Below are 18,539 nucleotides of genomic sequence, written 5' to 3'. Positions count from 1 at the left end.
CACATTGATGTGGGACTTTCTACAGCCTTTCACTTCAACCAATATTTCTGGACACTCAACAGAACATGTGCAATTGCCTACATATGTAACTGTGGGTTACAGGTCCGCACTCCCAAAAATATTCTGTTTTGCAGTCATCTATGCAAATATGAATTTAGATTTTCCCAGCAGAGACCTAATAGATTACAGAATTCATTAGATAGATATACAATAATAGATTCAATGGATTACAGATTCACTCATGTGTGAAGTGATTACTATACGCATGTTGTTACTTTCTAATAGGCTAATCACCTGTCTTCATATGGAATAAGGCATTTCGGTTTTTGGAAGGGAGGGGAAAGGAAAGAAGAGTCAACTATTTGGATCATTACATGGCAGACCAAAAAAAAAAAATCATGCCACCAGGTGGCGGTCCATGCTAATAAGTACTGGAATGCAGTCCAAAACCGCAAGGTGCCGGATCCTGATCCGGCAGGATCTGACACAATTAAGCATTGCAAGCGAGCGGACAACCAATGATATTGATTTGGAAAGTTAGTGCTGACCTAGCAAGCTAACTTGAAATAGAAATCGTGAGTTCCCAAACTTCACACAAACCATGCATAAACACAAAGCTGCCCCTTGTTAGTTCAATATAGTTGTAACTATATTAAGATATTCGATTTAAAAAATAATTTTCCAACGACAGATTTAGCTACTACATCAATGAACTTCACATGTAGCTTTAGCTAATCGCTCCCTGCCAATGTACAGGACAATGAGATGAATATTTACTTTGATCACTATGCTGTGAAAGAATCTGTCATAATCTGAGATTACGTTCACTTCTCCCATTGACTCCCATAGAGAGCTCCAGGAACGAGTCCGGAAATCATCGATGCTAACAGCCCTGGTTCTTCACAGTTTTCGCCTATGGGAGTTTTGAATGGGTTTTTGGCGCGATGCTTCTAATAATCTCTCTGGGCAACGCTGGCTTAATCAAACGCGAACCAGTGTTTAGTAACATCATCTTCACACATGAAGACCACTTTTATGAGTTTTGAAGCTTTTATGTGCCGTTAAAAGGGTGGCTAGCTAGCAAACGGCTAAATGAGACTACAATGTCGACGCGGATATTATACGTTATCACGAGTGAACGCGGAAATTCTTTCTCTCGCAATCAATGCGTGGCCGCCTATGTGACACTGTGTGTAGTTCTGGATTAGTTTAGCACGAGCTTTTTACCTCTAGGGCTCGCAGTTACGCTTCAAAACTCATGAAAGTGGTTTTACTTCGTTTCGAACTCAAGCTCTCACTAGTGCCTACAACGCTGCGACGCAGCCCTATGGAAGACTGTCATTTTGCTCCAAAATTACTTTTCATTAAAACCGACCACCCACCCGTAGGTGGCGTGGTGCCCCCCTGGGGCTGACACGGATCCACGTGACTACGTCACGTCCTGTCAGCCCAGGGATCATCACTTACATTTTCTTCCAGCCACTGAGAAGACGTGTTTTAGAAAGCTCCGCGGTTAACTCTGAGTTAGCTCTCTTACATAGCTTTAGATACTAGACTCGTTCCGGCTGATTTGCCCACCTCAAGAGGTTTGCGTGGACGGGATAAAGCAGGCTTCGGAGACCCGATCCTGTACCCTTCACCCTGCGGCATCGGAACAAGTCATCTAAAAGCTAAGAGTATCTTCCTTAGTTAACTGTTTATTGCTACCGCCGTGTAGTTCTGCTGCTACCGCCGTGTAGTGGTTATTGCTGCCGCTGTGTAGCTTTGCTTCGCTCCCCCGGCTGGGGCAGCGTTTGAGGGCTGACTTAGGTCCGCGCTCAAAACTGTTAGGCTAGGTTGCATACGTGCTGTTAGCTTACAGTGTAGCACTAGAACAATAGGCTAGCTAGCCTGGTTCTTGCGGATAAGCGAGCGTGCACCCGTGTCGTTAGCGTCCGTCCGTGTGCTTGTTTAGGCGCCGGCTATATTGTCAGAGCGCGCACGTTACTCCAGGAGTAACGTTAAATAGAGCAGCTAGCTTGGACTAGCTTTTAGCACTCCAGCTATCTGGCTGCGTCCCCAGACAGGGTAACGCACCCAGTTTTGGGGCAGATAGCTAGCGTGCACACGTTAGTGTCTGTGTGCTAAGTACTTTAGGCGCCATCTACCTCTGTGTAGGGTGCGCGTCAAGCGAGAGTAGTAGCTAGAAGCCATGCTCTTCAGTTAGCTAGATAGCTAGCTTGCTCCCGTGCAGCCAGTATCTAGTGTTGTGTAGCACTCCAGCTTCTTACCATCGCAGGCTATTGCTTACACGGTAACCCTGTTATTCCTGTTAGCAGAGAGAGGGGGGAACAGCTAGGTGCTGTGTTAGCTGTGAGGCTACGCTGGCCGGTTACGACTGGCATAATGATATGAATGTGTGCACTGCCTAAGGGCATGAGCACGCTGCACAGGCGTTGCTGGGACCTACATACTGCTTGTAGGGTAGATTTTACTGGCGTCGGCCCCTAAGGGGGCACTCTGAGATTTAGCTGTGCGAGTACGCTAGCTAAAAGTTGTGTCCGCTTCTATCAGTACTTACGCCATCTTAGCCAGCTTGCTTGTCTGCTAAGTGCTGCTTGCCTCGTGCAAATAGCATCTACTAGATTGTACTCCCTCTGAGGAGTTTCTTCTGAGATTGACTAGCTTCGTGGGCCGCTGGCCTCTGCTTGCGGTCACGCTTGCTTCCCCGTGTTACTCAGGGTAGAGACTCGCTGCACCGGCTTGTGCGCAGGCTTGTGTTAGCGCACGCTTGTCTCGCAGTGCTTACGCTAGCCTAGCTAGTGGCTTTCACGCCTGTTCTCTCGGGTTAACAGGTTGTGGGTATTGTTGCCTCCCCTTCGGGCTGGGCTATTGCCGCTTACGTTGCCATTGCACGTGCACGTTCGCTAGCCTCCGGGTTGCTTACTGTCTAGCCTGTGCTTCTTGCTAGCCTGCTAGCTTGCTTAAGCGGTACTCCCGCTAACAGGGTGCGGCCTGCGGGAGCTTAGCTTCCTGCTTTCTCTTGCTACTGAGCAGGGAAAGTCAGCGAGGGGATGGGCCGTGTGTATAACTACATTGGCCGAGTATGAACCGGCACGTTAAGTGCGTGTTCTGCCTTGGGCATGAGCACGCTGCACAGGCGCCTTGAACCCTCGGTCTTGTCCGCAGCTAAGCTCTTGAGAGCGGACCAGGGTCCGCTCTCAAAGGAGTGTGAAAGCTAGCTTGCATACGTGCAGATAGCATTAGTACTGTTTAGCACAGAACGAGAGTTTTGCAGATAGCTGGCGTGCACCCGTGCAGTTGGTATCTGTGTGCTAAGTACATTGGGCGCGAGCTACCTCCGCTACAATAGACGTACCGCCCCTTGCTGGCGCTACGCGTCCAGCAGGGGTTACAGCTCGCCAAGGTCTGGGCTCAGTGCCAGCCTCTGGCTTGTAGCTCTAAGGACAAGCCCACCGCCCTTGGTGCCCAAGGCCCGGGGTGGTTGGGAGCTCTCCATGGGTCGCACTCCCTTGTTGGGGCGCCCCCTGCAAGTGCAGGGAGCCTGGTAGGGGGCACAGCGCACCTTGGTCCATGGCCACGGCCTGGCCTCGGTTGGCAGCGTTTAGGTCAAGCCCACCGGTTGGCTCACCAAGGCTGGGCTCAGTTCCAGCCTGTGGCTTGTAGCTTTAGACCCACCGTCCTCGGTGCCCAAGGCCCGAGTTCGGTCGGGAGCTCGCCCAGGGTCTCATACCCATCATCAAGGCTCGCCTTGGTCCATGGCTACGGCCTGGCCTCGGCTAGAGGCTCCTAGGACAGCCCACCATCAATGGCACCGACGGCCCATTGCTGGTCGGGAGCTCGCCTGGGGGGCGCACTGTCGGACAAGTCCACGTGCGGCCGGTCTCGAGAAAGAACGTTACCTCCGCAGTCCCCCCAGCCTGCGAAAGTCGCACGGCAGGGGGGGGGGGGGGGTTACTTGGATACAACAGCGCATCAGTAGGCGGAGCTTGCGTAAGAAGTTCTCCCCCAGCATGCACAGCTTCTACGGAACTGACCATGCGGCGGGGGGGCATAGCCTCTCACGTCCCGCCCCCCCATCAGGGTACCGGATCAAAAGGTCCCGGTGCCCAGCAATATGCTCATGACGGGTTCCGCTCTTTTGGCCACAAGAGACCATCTTGTCCAACAGGCTCGATGCCTGGGAGCATCTATGTTCCCCGTCCCCATTATGGCGCACCCTCCAGAAGGGATGCGCTCTACAGTTTGCCAGGCCCACACCCACGTTCGACGGGACCCCCGATCCGGCCGTGGAAGGGGAGGCCATGGACATACTCCACGAGGAGGTTATTCGTTCCTCGCCAGAGGGGCGATTCGCTCGGTTCCCAAGGCAGATGTGTGCTTGGGTTTTCTACCACAGGTACTTATCGTGCCCAAGAAGGACGGCTCCATGCGTCCGAAATTGGACCTTCGGCGTCTCAACAAGACGCTGAGGAAGTCCCGTTCCGAATGCTCTCTTTCCCCGCCTGTTCAACGAGTTGAGACAGGGGGATTTCTTACTTCCGGGGATCTGAAAGGTGCGTTTCTTCCATGTCCACGTGGTCAGGAGACACAGGAAATACCTGAGGTTCTCCTTCCTGGGGAAGGCTTACGAGTTCTGTGTCTTGCCATTCGGCATGTCTTTGAGCCCGCAAACCCTCACGGTGTGCGTGGAGACAGCCTTGGCTCCCCTCCGCGCGAGGGGGATCCGCGTCTTCCTATATCTCGACGACGTTCTCTTAGCGGCCGACTCGAGGGTCCATGCCACGGAACATACCAAGGTGGTGACCGATCACCGGCAAACCTTAGGGTTTTTGGTGAACTGGCAGAAGAGTTGCCTCGTCCCAGCGCAGGCGGCGACCTTCCTGGGGCTCGAGCTAGACTTCCTGCGAGCCTTTCGCCAGAGCGACAGGCTCGCACGGTTTGGACAGCAAGCCAAGGACGTTAGGTCTGTGCCCTCGGTGTCAGTGCACAGTGATGTCGGGCCTGATGGCCTCAGCACTGCATGTGCTCCCGCTGGGGAGGCTACACATGCTCCCGTGGTCCAAATATGGTTTCTCAGGCTTCGCCTGGACTCGGCCGGGGACCGTCATCGCAGGGTTCCTCTGACAGGTCAGGCCTGGCAGGCGCTGGCCATATGGGCGGACCCCCGTTACCTCTTGAGAGGTACTTGGTGGGGCCCTGTCCCGCTCAGGATCGTGATTCGCACAGACGCCTCCCTCTGGGGAGGGGGTGCGATTTGCCGGCATTTTTCGGCGAACGGCCGGTAGGAGGCTCAGGAGCTTCGCCACATAAACGTGCTAGAGCTGAAGGCGATTCGCCTGGCTCTGCTTCAGGACAAGCCCACCATCAATGGCGCCGTGGGCCCATTGTTGGTTGGGAGCTCTCTTGGGGACCGCACTGCCGGACAAGTCCGCGTGCGGCCGGACTCGAAAAAGAACGTTGCCTCCGCAGTCCCCCCAGCCTGCATAGGTAACACTTCCAGCGGCTCACACATGGGCACCATGTGCTGATTCGCTCGGACAATATGGCAGCGATCGCCCACCTGAACAAACAGGGCGGTGTGCGGTCGGGGGCGCTGAACCATAGCGGGAATTCACCTGTGGGTGTATCCCCGTCTCCTTTCAGTGTCAGCGGTCTATCTGCCGGGACGGCGGAGTTACGACCGGCCTGCTGGCTCGAGGCAATCCCCGTTATACGGAGTGGTGCCTCCACCCTCGGGTGATGGAACAGGTTTGGGCCAGGTTGGTCGCGCCTGCGTCGATCTCTTGCATCGCGGCGCGCGACACACTGCCCACTGTGGTTCTCGATCCAGGAGGACAGCCCCCGTTAGGTCATGACGCGCTAAAAGCGCACGCGTGGCCGAGGGAGGGGCTCTATGCGTTTCCCCCGACCCCCCTGATCCGTCAGGTGTTGGACAGGGTGAGGGAACAGCGCCTCCGGCTCGTTTTAGTCTGTTTTGGCCCAGGCAGACATGGTTTGTGGACCTGGTCTCCCTGGCGCAAGATCCGCCCTGGGCGTTGCCGGTACGGGCCGATCTCCTATCCCAGGCGGAGGGGGAGGTGTTCCACCCCTCCCCAGGCAGGTGGAAGCTAGCGGTCTGGCTCCTGAACGGGACCAGTTGCTAGCCCAGGGCTTGCCTGATAATGTGGTACAGTATGCGCTATGCAGCAAGTAAGGGCGTGGATCCAGTGAACTGCAGTGTGCGACCAGTTCTCTGTTTCCTTCGGAGCCTGCTTGACGCGGGTCAGTCCCCGCAGTCGCTTAAGGTGTACGTAGCCGCGATTTCTGCTTGCCACATGGGAATTGAAGGGAGCCCCGTGGGGGCGTACCCTTTGGTCTTGCGCTTCATGAAGGGGGCGCGTAAACTGCGCCCGCCGTCGCGGTGCGTTTTTTCCCCAAATCGGACCTGGTTACGGTGCTGGACGGGCTAACGGGTCATCCGTTTGAGCCCTTGGACTCCGCCGATTTAAAGGTTCTGTCTTTAAAGACCGCGCTGCTGCTGGCCCTGTCGTCAGGAAAGAGAGTTGGTGACCTGATTGCCCTCTCGGTGCAGCAGGCCTGTATGGTTTTGGGAATGATGGGCGCAGGGTTACGTTGCGACCTAACCCGGCTTACCAACCTAAGAATATTAATGTCAGCTTTAGGTTTATGGTCATAGACTTATCAGCATTCTGTCCCCCGCCGTTCAGTTCGGGTGAGGAGTGACGCTTGCACATGCTGTGCCCAGTAAGGGCGCTCTCGGCCTATGTGGCCAGGACGCGTTCATTACGCACTCCAGACCAGTTGTTGGTCTGCTTTGGCAGAAGGCCTAGGGTGGCCTCCGTTCCAAGGATCGCTTATCACACTGGATAGTGGAGGCGATCGCTTTGGCATACTCTGCCGTGGGTAAGATACCCCCGGAGGGTATCAAGGCGCATTCTACGCGGGGTGTTGTGACATCCTCTGCGTTGTTGCGCGGTGTTCAGGGAAGGACATGTGTGCCGCGGCCTCATGGTCCTCTCATCACACTGTTGTTAGGTACTACAGTCTCAACGTGTCCGGTTCGCAATTGGCGCACGCGGTGCTGTCGGTGGCAAGAAAGTAGTATCGTTGCCACTCTAATATGTCAGACGGTCAGGCATGAACGTTGCCATACGGCCGTGGTTCACCGGTGCCTTTCGGGTCGCCCTGTGGGGTGCTCCCGGCAGCAAGGTCGGTTGAATTGAGGCACTAGTGAGAGCTTGAGTTCGAAATGAAGTAAAACGTTAGGGTTGTGCTACAACCCGGGTTTTACGAGTGAGAACGAGAGCTCTCACTACCCAGCCTTGCTGCGTCGATGCGTCACGGGGTGCGTCGGATCTCAGCTGGCTGGAAGAAATTGAGTTGAAGTTGGGGTGTCTGCTTGAAATCCCTTTATCTTTGGTGTCTCCCTCCGTTCTGCAATGTCCGCTCTGGGATAAGCTCCAGCCCCTCCTGACCTGTAATGAATGAATGCCCATCTTTCCTGTGCATAAACAAAAAACTGTAAGTCTGCTTTTCCGTCAATAGTCCCAGTTTGGAGGCGGGCTCAAATGTTTGCTAAAGGCTTTAACTCATTGAGTGCCATGGACGAGTATGTTCGTCAATTGGTTTAGTAACGTAGAGTGCCAAGGACGAGTATGTTAGTCAATTGCGTTTTTTGACGGTGGGACGTGCATCAAAGCCAGATCCATCTCCTGTGAAAGTATGGTGGCTGTTGAATGTGTAAAAGCTATTTTAGGGACCCATTAGGTGGCGACAGTGCTCTCCAGATTACAGAAAGGCGAGGAAAAAACAGAGAAGAAGTCGTTGGGGAAACGGAAATCGCATTGCATCCGTATGCATCGATATGCATGAAGCATAACGTTAGCTGTGCCTGCAGCAGCCAATCTGCTGCCACAATTGAGCACCTCCGTGTCCGCTGCGATAGCCCATCCGCATGATTTTGTTATTAGTTGTTATTATTCTCAACTGGAAGCATGGGAGCCGGTGACAAATACACGCGGAACGCTGTAAAAAAGCTGGATGTAGCGGACTTTTCAGTGCAGAGCAAACGCAGCAGAAAGCCCCAGAGACACTCCCACACGGAGGAGGAGTGTGCAGTTGAGGGGGGGGGGGGGGGGCACGCAGAGCAGCATACAACACTGACCCAGACAGACCCAGACAGCAGGACAGGATTGGCAAACGCAAACTAGAATATCTGATGCCCACCAGCAGTAAATCAAGACCAGCAAGAAGCTGCAACCAGCAGCGCACGCAGGGGCCAGCGCTGCTGGTTGCAGCTAAAAAATATTGTTTTGCCAAACAAAATTCCTTGGTTTTCACTGTTCTATTGAAGGAAATTATTTTTGAGGTGTGACTACATCAGAAAATATTAGCTTCAGTCAGTGATGTGCATGAAATGTTTAATTTCACAAAAGGCTCATTATCTCAGCTTCTAGAAAAAAACGGCTGTTTTTGGTTAAATCAAGCTATCTTCTCCGGCTGATAACTAAAGAACGGAAAATTATATCAATAAACCTGTTTTTGCTGATGATAGAAGAGAGTCTCATCGTTCTTTTTGCGTGTTCGGTGTTTACATAGTAATATCACACAATATTCTGTGGGCCTCGAGAAATCACTGAAAACGCTCTGAAACTCTGGCACTGGGAGCGTCCGTTCTCCAAAAGTGGCTGGCACTCAATGAGTTAATGCCAAATGACTGGACCTTTTCATCTGCTTTTTGTTTGCTCACAACAAGGTCAGCAACTGGTCCAACAGGGTGGTTTCATATTGCTCTCACCAATAATAATAATAATAACCCATCACCACTGATGATAATAATAATAATTATTATTATAGACCTTATTCGATAACCCCGGACGGCGCCATATTGATGACAAACCGCAGCCATAACGTAGTCTGGCCGAGCGTATAGCAACAGTTATGGCTTCGTCAAGGAGAAGTGATGAAAAAATAAGTTTGGTCGAAGGTGCGGACCCCTATAAAAAACTGACTTAGAGTAAATATAACTCATTATATTGCCAGGTATTCTTACCTGTTGCTAGGTAAGAAGTTTGTTATAAATGATGAGGTGGTGCCTACAGTGTTAGAGAAACCAGTCAAGAGTTTGGGAAGATGGTATGATGCAAGTCTCAGTTATAAGGGACAGTTTGAGGAGGTGAGGCAGGAAATGATTCAAGGTATTTCAAGTATAGACAAGTCTGGGCTCCCAGGAAAGTTAAAGTTGTGGTGTTTGCAGTTTGGATTGTTGCCTCGGTTGATGTGGCCACTGACAGTGTATGAGGTTCCCCTTTCAAAGGTAGAAAAGCTAGAAAGGATGATTAACTCATTCATTAGAAAATGGCTCGCATATTGGAATTGCCATTATCTAGCCTGACAGAGGAGTTCAAGTGTGCTAAGGTTAGACTGGAAATGACTCTGACTCAGTCAAAGGATCCAGTGATTAGGAGTGTAGCGCCCACAGTTAAAACAGGGAGGAAGTGGAACCCAAAGGAGGCAGTACAGCAAGCACAGTCAGCTCTTAGACACAGGGATATCATAGGTCAGGTGCAGCATGGGCGTGGAGGCTTAGGGTTGTGCATAGGGAAACCTGTGTGGAACAAGGCATCAGTAATAGAAAAGAGGAAGATGGTAGTTGAAGAAGTAGTACATAGGCAAGAGGAGGCAGTAAGATGTACTAAGGCAGTGTCGCAGGCAAAGCAAGGACAGTGGGTGAACTGGGAGAGTGTAGAGAAGAGAAAGTTGAAGTGGAGAGAGTTGTGGAGCATGGAGGCCAGCAGAATTAGATTTATTCTAGGGGCTACTTATGATGTGCTGCCATCTCCCCAGAACTTAAATCAGTGGTTGGGCGAGGATGGTGCCTGCCCGTTGTGTTCTAGTGTATGTACACTGAGGCATATACTGTCAGGGTGTAAGGTCAGTCTCTCCCAGGGGCGATACACCTGGCGTCACAACCAGGTGTTGAAATGTTTGGCAGCTGCAGTTGAGGAAAAGCGGCTAGAAGTAAATTCTCTAGTTGCTAGCAAAGAGACTAGACAGATCAAATTTGTACGTGAGGGAGAAAAGATTAGACCAATTAAGGTCAGGCACAAGTTAGGGCAGCTAAGTGTAGGTGGAGCCTGGGAAATGAGGGTTGACTTGAATGAACAGCTAGTCATCCCAGCATATATAGTTAGCACCCGGCTACGTCCGGACTTGTTACTGTGGTCTGAGGTAGAGAAGAGAGTTTATTTTATCGAACTCACAGTCCCGTGGGAAGATCGAGTTGAGGATGCTTATGAGCACAAGAAAGCTAGGTATGCTGAAATGGCAGCAGAGGCAGAGCAGCGAGGTTGGAGGGCTCGAGTGCGGCCTGTAGAGGTCGGCTGCCGTGGTTTCGTGGCAAAGTCCGTTATTGCCTTACTAACTGAGTTGGGCATTCGGGGACGGAGCCTGAAACTTGCGGTTAGCAACATGTCTCAGGCAGCAGAACGAGCAAGTGAATGGCTGTGGATAAGCAGGAAACATGCTAGCTGGGGAGCTCGCTAAGGTCAGATTGATTGTTTGTTGTTGGTCATGATTAACGGTCCGCATCAACAGGGCTGAATCATTGACAGTGGTGGTGTAGTTAGGGATTGTTTGTTGTTGGTCATGATTGACGGTCCGCATCAACAGGGCTGAATCATTGACAGTGGTGGTGTAGTCAAGAATGTCATACCGAACCGACCTGGATAGCTAGGCTTAGATAGTGAGGTAATATGCAGTTGTGCGGTGGTAGCATGGAGGGGGGTGTTTCCAGGACGCTGGATTACACCGTTAAGCCTTCTTGAGGTGTCGTGGGCCTAACTTAACGAAACGTCGGTGAAGGAAGGTGCCCACTTGAAAACCCCAATGACATGCTTCATACTGCTGTTGGCTAGGGTAGGTAACTGGTGATTTGTGTCTTGTTTATTAGTTTGTTAGCCTGTTGTTAGCTTGTTTTATTCTGGATTGGGCTTCTAAATGTGTTTTTCCTCGGATTTTGGCACAAGGCATAGTAATCTTGTCCTGTGTATTAATTAATACCAGGTATAACGTACCGGACATTGTGAATACAGACAGCATTGGCATAGGCTACACATCTCAGGAGCTGAAGGCTTTCAAATCCCTTGAGTCCTAGCGTTATAACTATTTCATCTGTGGCAATTGGTCTGACATTTTTACTTTTGTGCCACCAACGACATCATCATCATCATCATCAAACATTGTCATGACAGCAAAGGTAAATAACCTTAACGTTAAATGTTTGTTTGATCTGACGCTTGCTTGCATGAGCCCAATGTTTGCTACTAACGTTAGCCTCTAGTCTCTTTCCCTTCACGTTTGTGGACAGTAGCTAGTAGCTAACATCTGGGCTTTTAATGCTGCTATTACTACAGCTGTGTATTATTACACAGCACACTATCGCTGTTGCAGTAAAAACGGCATTACCCATACGGAAGAGGCATATATACACATATATGGACATACATCCGACACAAGGTCCACATATATGTCACATACATGTACATGTATGCACTTTGCATACAAACCCACCTGAGATATATGTATATATATGTGAGGATCATATATGTGATCCAAATATAAATTGACATATATGATCATATAGGCAATTAACATATATGAGTACTCCCATACATGTGATCATATATGCTCATGTAAGTAATGGACATATAGGATTATTCTAGCATATGTTTAGATATATGTACATATAAGCAATTAACATATAAGAATATTTCTACATATTTCCGCATATATGCAAATACAAGCAACACACATATATGTTATTCTCTTGCATATCAATATATGTGTGCATATGAGCATTAAACATATATGATTATTATTACGTATGTCAACATATATGCTCATATAATCAATTAACATATGCGGATGTTCGCATACATGTAATCATATAGTTTGTGTAAGCATTGAACATATAGGGTTAAACTTACATATGTCTACACATATGTGCATATCAGCAATTAACATAAGAATTTACTTACATATGTAAGCATGTATGCTCATATAAGCAATTAACATATATGAGTATTCTCATACATGTGATCATATATGTTAATGCAAGTAATGGACATACAGGGTTATTCTTGCATATGTTTAGATATATGTACATATAAGCAATTAACATATACGAATATTTCTACATATTTCCGCATATATGCAAATACAAGCAACACACATATATGTTATTCTCTTGCATATCAACATATGTGTGCATATAAGCATTAAAGATATATGATTATTATTACGTATGTCAACATATATGCTCATATAATCAATTAACATATGCGGATGTTCGCATACATGTAATCATATATGTTTGTGTAAGCATTGAACATATAGGGTTAAACTTACATATGTCTACACATATGTGCATATCAGCAATTAACATATAAGAATTTACTTACATATGTAAGCATGTATGGTCATATAAGCAATTAACATATATGAGTATTGTCATACATGTGATCATATATGTTCATGCAAGTAATGGACATACAGGGTTATTCTATTATGTTTAGATATATGTACATATAAGCAATTAACATATTAAGAATGTTTCTACATATTTCTGCGTATATGCAAATACAAGCAACACACATATATGTTATTCTCTTGCATATCAAAATATGTGTGCATTTAAGCATTAAACATATATGATTATTATTACGTATGTCAACATATATGCTCATATAATCAATTAACATATGCGGATGTTCGCATACATGTAATCATATATGTTTGTGTAAGCATTGAACATATAGGGTTAAACTTACATATGTCTACACATATGTGCATATCAGCAATTAACATATAAGAATTTACTTACATATGTAAGCATGTATGCTCATATAAGCAATTAACATATATGAGTATTCTCATACATGTGATCATATATGTGCATGCAAGTAATGGACATACAGGGTTATTATTGCATATGTTTAGATATATGTACATATAAGCAATTAACATATAAGAATATTTCTACATATTTCCGCATATATGCAAATGCAAGCAACACACATATATGTTATTCTCTTGCATATCAAAATATGTGTGCATATAAGCATTAAACATATATGATTATTATTACGTATGTCAACATATATGCTCATATAATCAATTAACATATGCGGGTGTTCGCATACATGTAATCATATATGTTTGTGTAAGCATTGAACATATAGGGTTAAACTTACATATGCCTACATATATGTGCATATCAGCAATTACCATATAAGAATTTACTTACATATGTAAGCATGTATGCTCATATAAGCAATTAACATATATGAGTATTGTCATACTTGTGATCATATATGTTCATGCAAGTAATGGAGATAAAAGGTTATTCTATTATGTTTAGATATATGTACATATAAGCAATTAACATATAAGAATGTTTCTAGATATTTCTGCGTATATGCAAATACAAGCAACACACATATATGTTATTCTCTTGCATATCAAAATATGTGTGCATTTAAGCATTAAACATATATGATTATTATTATGTATGTCAACATATATGCTCATATAATCAATTAACATATGCGGATGTTCGCATACATGTAATCATATATGTTTGTGTAAGCATTGAACATATAGGGTTAAACTTACATATGTCTACATATATGTGCATATCAGCAATTAACATATAAGAATTTACTTACATATGCAAGCATGTTTGCTCATATAAGCAATTAACATATGAGTATTCTCATACATGTGATCATATATGTTCATACAAGTAATGGACATACAGGGTTATTCTCGCATATGTTTAGATATATGTACATATAAGCAATTAACATATAAGAATATTTCTACATATTTCCGCATATATGCAAATACAAGCAACACACATATATGTTATTCTCTTCCATATCAAAATATGTGTTCGTATAAGCATTAAACATATATGATTACTATTATGTATGTCAACATATATGCTCATATAATCAGTTAACATATGCGGATATTCTCATACATGTAATCATATATGTTTGTGTACGCATTGAACATATAGGGCTCTATCGTTGCAGCGGCGCAGTTTCTAGGCCGAGCGCCAGCCGCAGCGCAAAGCAGTGGGCGTGGAAAGGCGCACTTGATATCTTGGTATCGGTGCTAAACTCAGCCTCAACCATTATAACCACGCCTTTTAAGCGTAAAATTATGCATTGTCCGCTCATTGGAGAATTGCAGGGAAGAGACACACGCTTGCCTTTTAAGCTCCAATTCCTGGACAAATCCGGTAAAACCAGACAAAGCCAAGGGCTCCGCCGCCCCCCCCTCCCTTCATCCGGTCTGTCTATCTCCATATATAGGCTATTATTCCATATTATTATGCTTCTCAAACCAATCTAACTGCAGTTTCAATACTGCAAGCATGTAAATACGCTACACTATAGCAAGATCAAAGTGAAAATAATGTTCTAAATGCATCGGATAGAAAAGTATATAGCCTATGGCTGGATGTCATGAGATTAGATGAAAGTTTGGGCAGAATGATATCGTTTTATCTCTTCTCCCCCACTGCACGATGCAACATCCTCTGAATGACACCTATCACTTTTACTGGATCTGATTACTTTATTCTATTTTATTTACAGGATTTTATTATTGAGTAATTGTATTTTATTTGGCCTATATATGCCTCCCCCCCCCACCCCCTGCCCACAGGCACTGACAAATATGTTAATTCTCAATAAAATCTTCAGTAATCAATCAGAGTGGCTTTAATAGCCAGATTGGCAGCAGCTGGCGCAGTGTGGTCAATATGGCAGACCAAAACCGCTCCACTAAATTCACAGCAGAGGAGAAGATGGTGCTGGCGACTCAGGTGATATATCTGTCCACCATTCATTTTGAATAGCTACAAAACAACTCTTTACTTAAGTCGTTTATTCATCTATCCATCCAGGTTCAAATGTACCATCGCGCACTGTTTGGGGAGGGGAATTACTCCCGCCGGGAGGGCCGATATGCGCTGCGGCTTGTTCAGCACCTCGGACAGCGCCGCTGCCACAGACGGGGGAAACATTTGGAAATAATTCTAACTACTATGCTTTGCACACAGAAAAAATAAATACAAAAGACAATTCTGTAATGAATAGCTGTAATGAAGAGTGGGGTTTGAAGAAGCGCTACACAACAGTTTATCCAGTTTCTCTCTTTCTCTCTTTCTTTCTCTCTCCCTTTCTCTCACATTAAACGATATACATGCCTATAATGTCAATTATCTGAATGAAATAATAATACATATTAATTAGGAATATTAGTAATATTAGTAGCCTAGCTAATTTCGGGGGGGGGGGGGGTAATAAAACGTAGAGCTATATTACACATAAATGGGGATTATTATGATAGCCTAAACTAAATTTATGAAACTGCATTACAGCTTCACCCAAAGCCTGAGAAGGGTTGCAATCTTATATTCTATTGTATTCTAAAGTATTTTTTTCTATATATTGTATTCTCCATTCACTTTCCTGTCCCCGGTGCACAGAATCCTGCTTTAGGCCTGCTTTTCAAAAGCGCAAAGCGCTAAAAGTAGGCCAGGTCGGAAGATGGCTGGAAGATAGCAGTACGCCGGTATTTAGCGCCGACACGCCCACTTTGGCGCATTCAGGGACTCCGCCACGCCCATTCGGCCTAAAGCGCATTTGGCAGCCTAAAGCCTATTGCTATTTTCCCGAAACAGGCGCAAGGCACGTTTTTTTGCGGTTAAGGCCCGTAATAGCGCCGATGGCCTGTGGGAGAATAGGGCCCCTTGGGTTAAACTTACATATGTCTACATATATGTGTATATCAGCAATTAACATAGAAGACTTTACTTACATATGTCTACATATATGTGTATATCAGCAATTAACATGACTTTACTGACATATGTCAGCAGGTATGCTCATATAAGCAATTAACATATATGAGTATTCTCATACATGTGATCATCTATGTTCATGTAAGTAATCCAGGGTGCAGCAGAGAGACTGGTTGGAGGGGGTGTGAACATTTCTCCAGAATTTGCATGGAAGTCCCATGATGCATTTGGGGCAGAGATTAGGGATCTAATATGGTTAATAACTCCACAGGATTTAATTTATGAAGCTTTTAAATTATATATTTGGAATCAGCTTTACGATGAGCTTCTAAATCATATATAATATATAATGTTTACACTAAAACCATAATATAGACTGTGGGGCATTTTAATGACTCCACTGTCAAAAAACCCTTATTTTTCAATCTCATGCACACTGGACAAACCTTGAAAATATCCAGTAGTGCTGGAAGTCTTGCACAAAACTAACCATTTTCATGGTGGGTTTCACTTCTGAGATGTTGTTCAATCAAAAATAATTTGGAAAATTACATCTCTTTTAATGAAGAGATATGTGTTTTGATTCCATACATGTTCATATATTGTGATATATATGCACATATATCCTGGATATATAGGTGGATATATGTCGAATAGAGATAAATACATACAGTTATACACAGGTAATAGTCATATATGTTCATATAAAATAAAACATATATGTATGTATAGTTATTATTCATATACAGTTTTATATGTATTAACCATATATGCCCGTATAGTGTCAATGCATACAAATGTACATATAATTAATTGCCATATGTGTCCATATACAATCTATACATGTATGCACATATATAATTATATAGGACAAACATATATGGACCATATATGAAACGTTCCAATTCCATACATGTTCATATATTGTGATATATATGCACATATATGCACATCTATCCTGGATATATTGGTGGATATATGTCGAATACAGATAAATACATACAGTTATACACAGGTAATAGTATTATATGTTCATATAAAATAAAACATATGCATGTATAGTTATTATTCATATATAGTTATATATGTATTAACCATATATGCCCGTATACTGTCAATGCATACAAATGTACATATAATGAATTGCCATATGTCTCCATATACAATCTATACATGTATGCACATATATAATTATAAAGGACAAACATATATGGACCATATATGAAACGTTCCAATTCCATACATGTTCATATATTGTGATATATATGCACATATATGCACGCATATCCTGGATATATAGGTGGATATATGTCGAATACAGGTAAATACATACAGTTATACACAGGTAATAGTCATATATGTTCATATAAAATAAAACATATATGTATGTATAGTTATTATTCATATATAGTTTTATATGTATTAAGCATATATGTCCGTATAGTGTCAATGCATACAAATGTACATATAATTAATTACCATATGTGCCCATATACAATCTATACATGTATGCACATATATAATTATATAGGACTAACATATATGGACCATATATGAAACGTTCCAATTCCATACATGTTCATATATTGTGATACATATGTACATATATGCACATATATCCTGGATATATATGTGGATATATGTCGAATACTTATATGAACATATACTACATGTATGTTTACTACATATATGTGTATATATGCCTCTTCCGTATGGGTAAATAGGGTAGTAAGTACCGCTGGCTAGCATCCTAAGCTATGACAGCTGTCAGTCACTTTTAAACAGCGCGCTGCGGAATGTCAACAATATGGCGGAGGTGGGCGTGCCCGTAGGTGAGTGACGTCAATCGAATAAGGTCTATTATTATTATTATTATTATTATTAGTGGTGATGGGTAATATGGACAGTACAATACGAGTATTACATATTATAATAAATATACAGTGTTAGGATCCCCCCCCCCCCCCCCCCCCGCACTAGTGCAGGGACCAGGATATAGTACCCCTAATACGTCTTCGTCACAGCTGTTCAGTACTTTATCCAAGGTTGTGTGTGTGTGGGTGTGTGTGTGTGTGTGCGTGCGTGCGTGCGTGCGTGCATGTGTGTGTGTCCTTGGGCGGTTATTCACAACATCGGTCACAAAAACAGGAACAACAAGACCATTGAAATAAGGACCTTGGATGCAAAACACTGGCAAACAAGAGCGATGCAGCAAGACAACATTTGACTAAATGATTCAGGGAAACATCAGGGAGCAAATATCAAAAAGAGGTATTTTATTTGTTTGGACAACAAGCAAAATCAAATGATGTTCATTGAAGTATTTGACAGGACGCGTGTATAGTAGAGTGACTCGCTGCCTTCGTATACGAGTTTCAAGAGTTTTCAGAGGCGGCGTGTCATGCTTGTAGTAGGGCTGTTCAATTTGGCCTAAAAATAAAATCTTTTTTTCTTTCAAAATACGATTTTCGATTTCGATTCGATTTTTTTAGACTATTATACTACTCTAACCATTTGTTACCCTGCACAGCTAAAAAAATATATAAAAACAAATCTTGTCATAAGGGACACAATTTAGGCTTTTACTCTGAAGGCAGCACGACTCAACTTCCTGTCTAAGCTTGGCGCAGGTATGCCTAACTTCCTGTCTGTTGCTTGC

The sequence above is a fragment of the Poromitra crassiceps genome (assembly GCF_964638095.1).
Source record: "Poromitra crassiceps genome assembly, chromosome: 2".
NCBI classification, from domain to species: Eukaryota; Metazoa; Chordata; class Actinopteri; order Beryciformes; family Melamphaidae; genus Poromitra; species Poromitra crassiceps.
The sequence above is the reverse complement of the archived record's forward strand: the minus strand, read 5'-3'. Positions refer to the sequence as shown.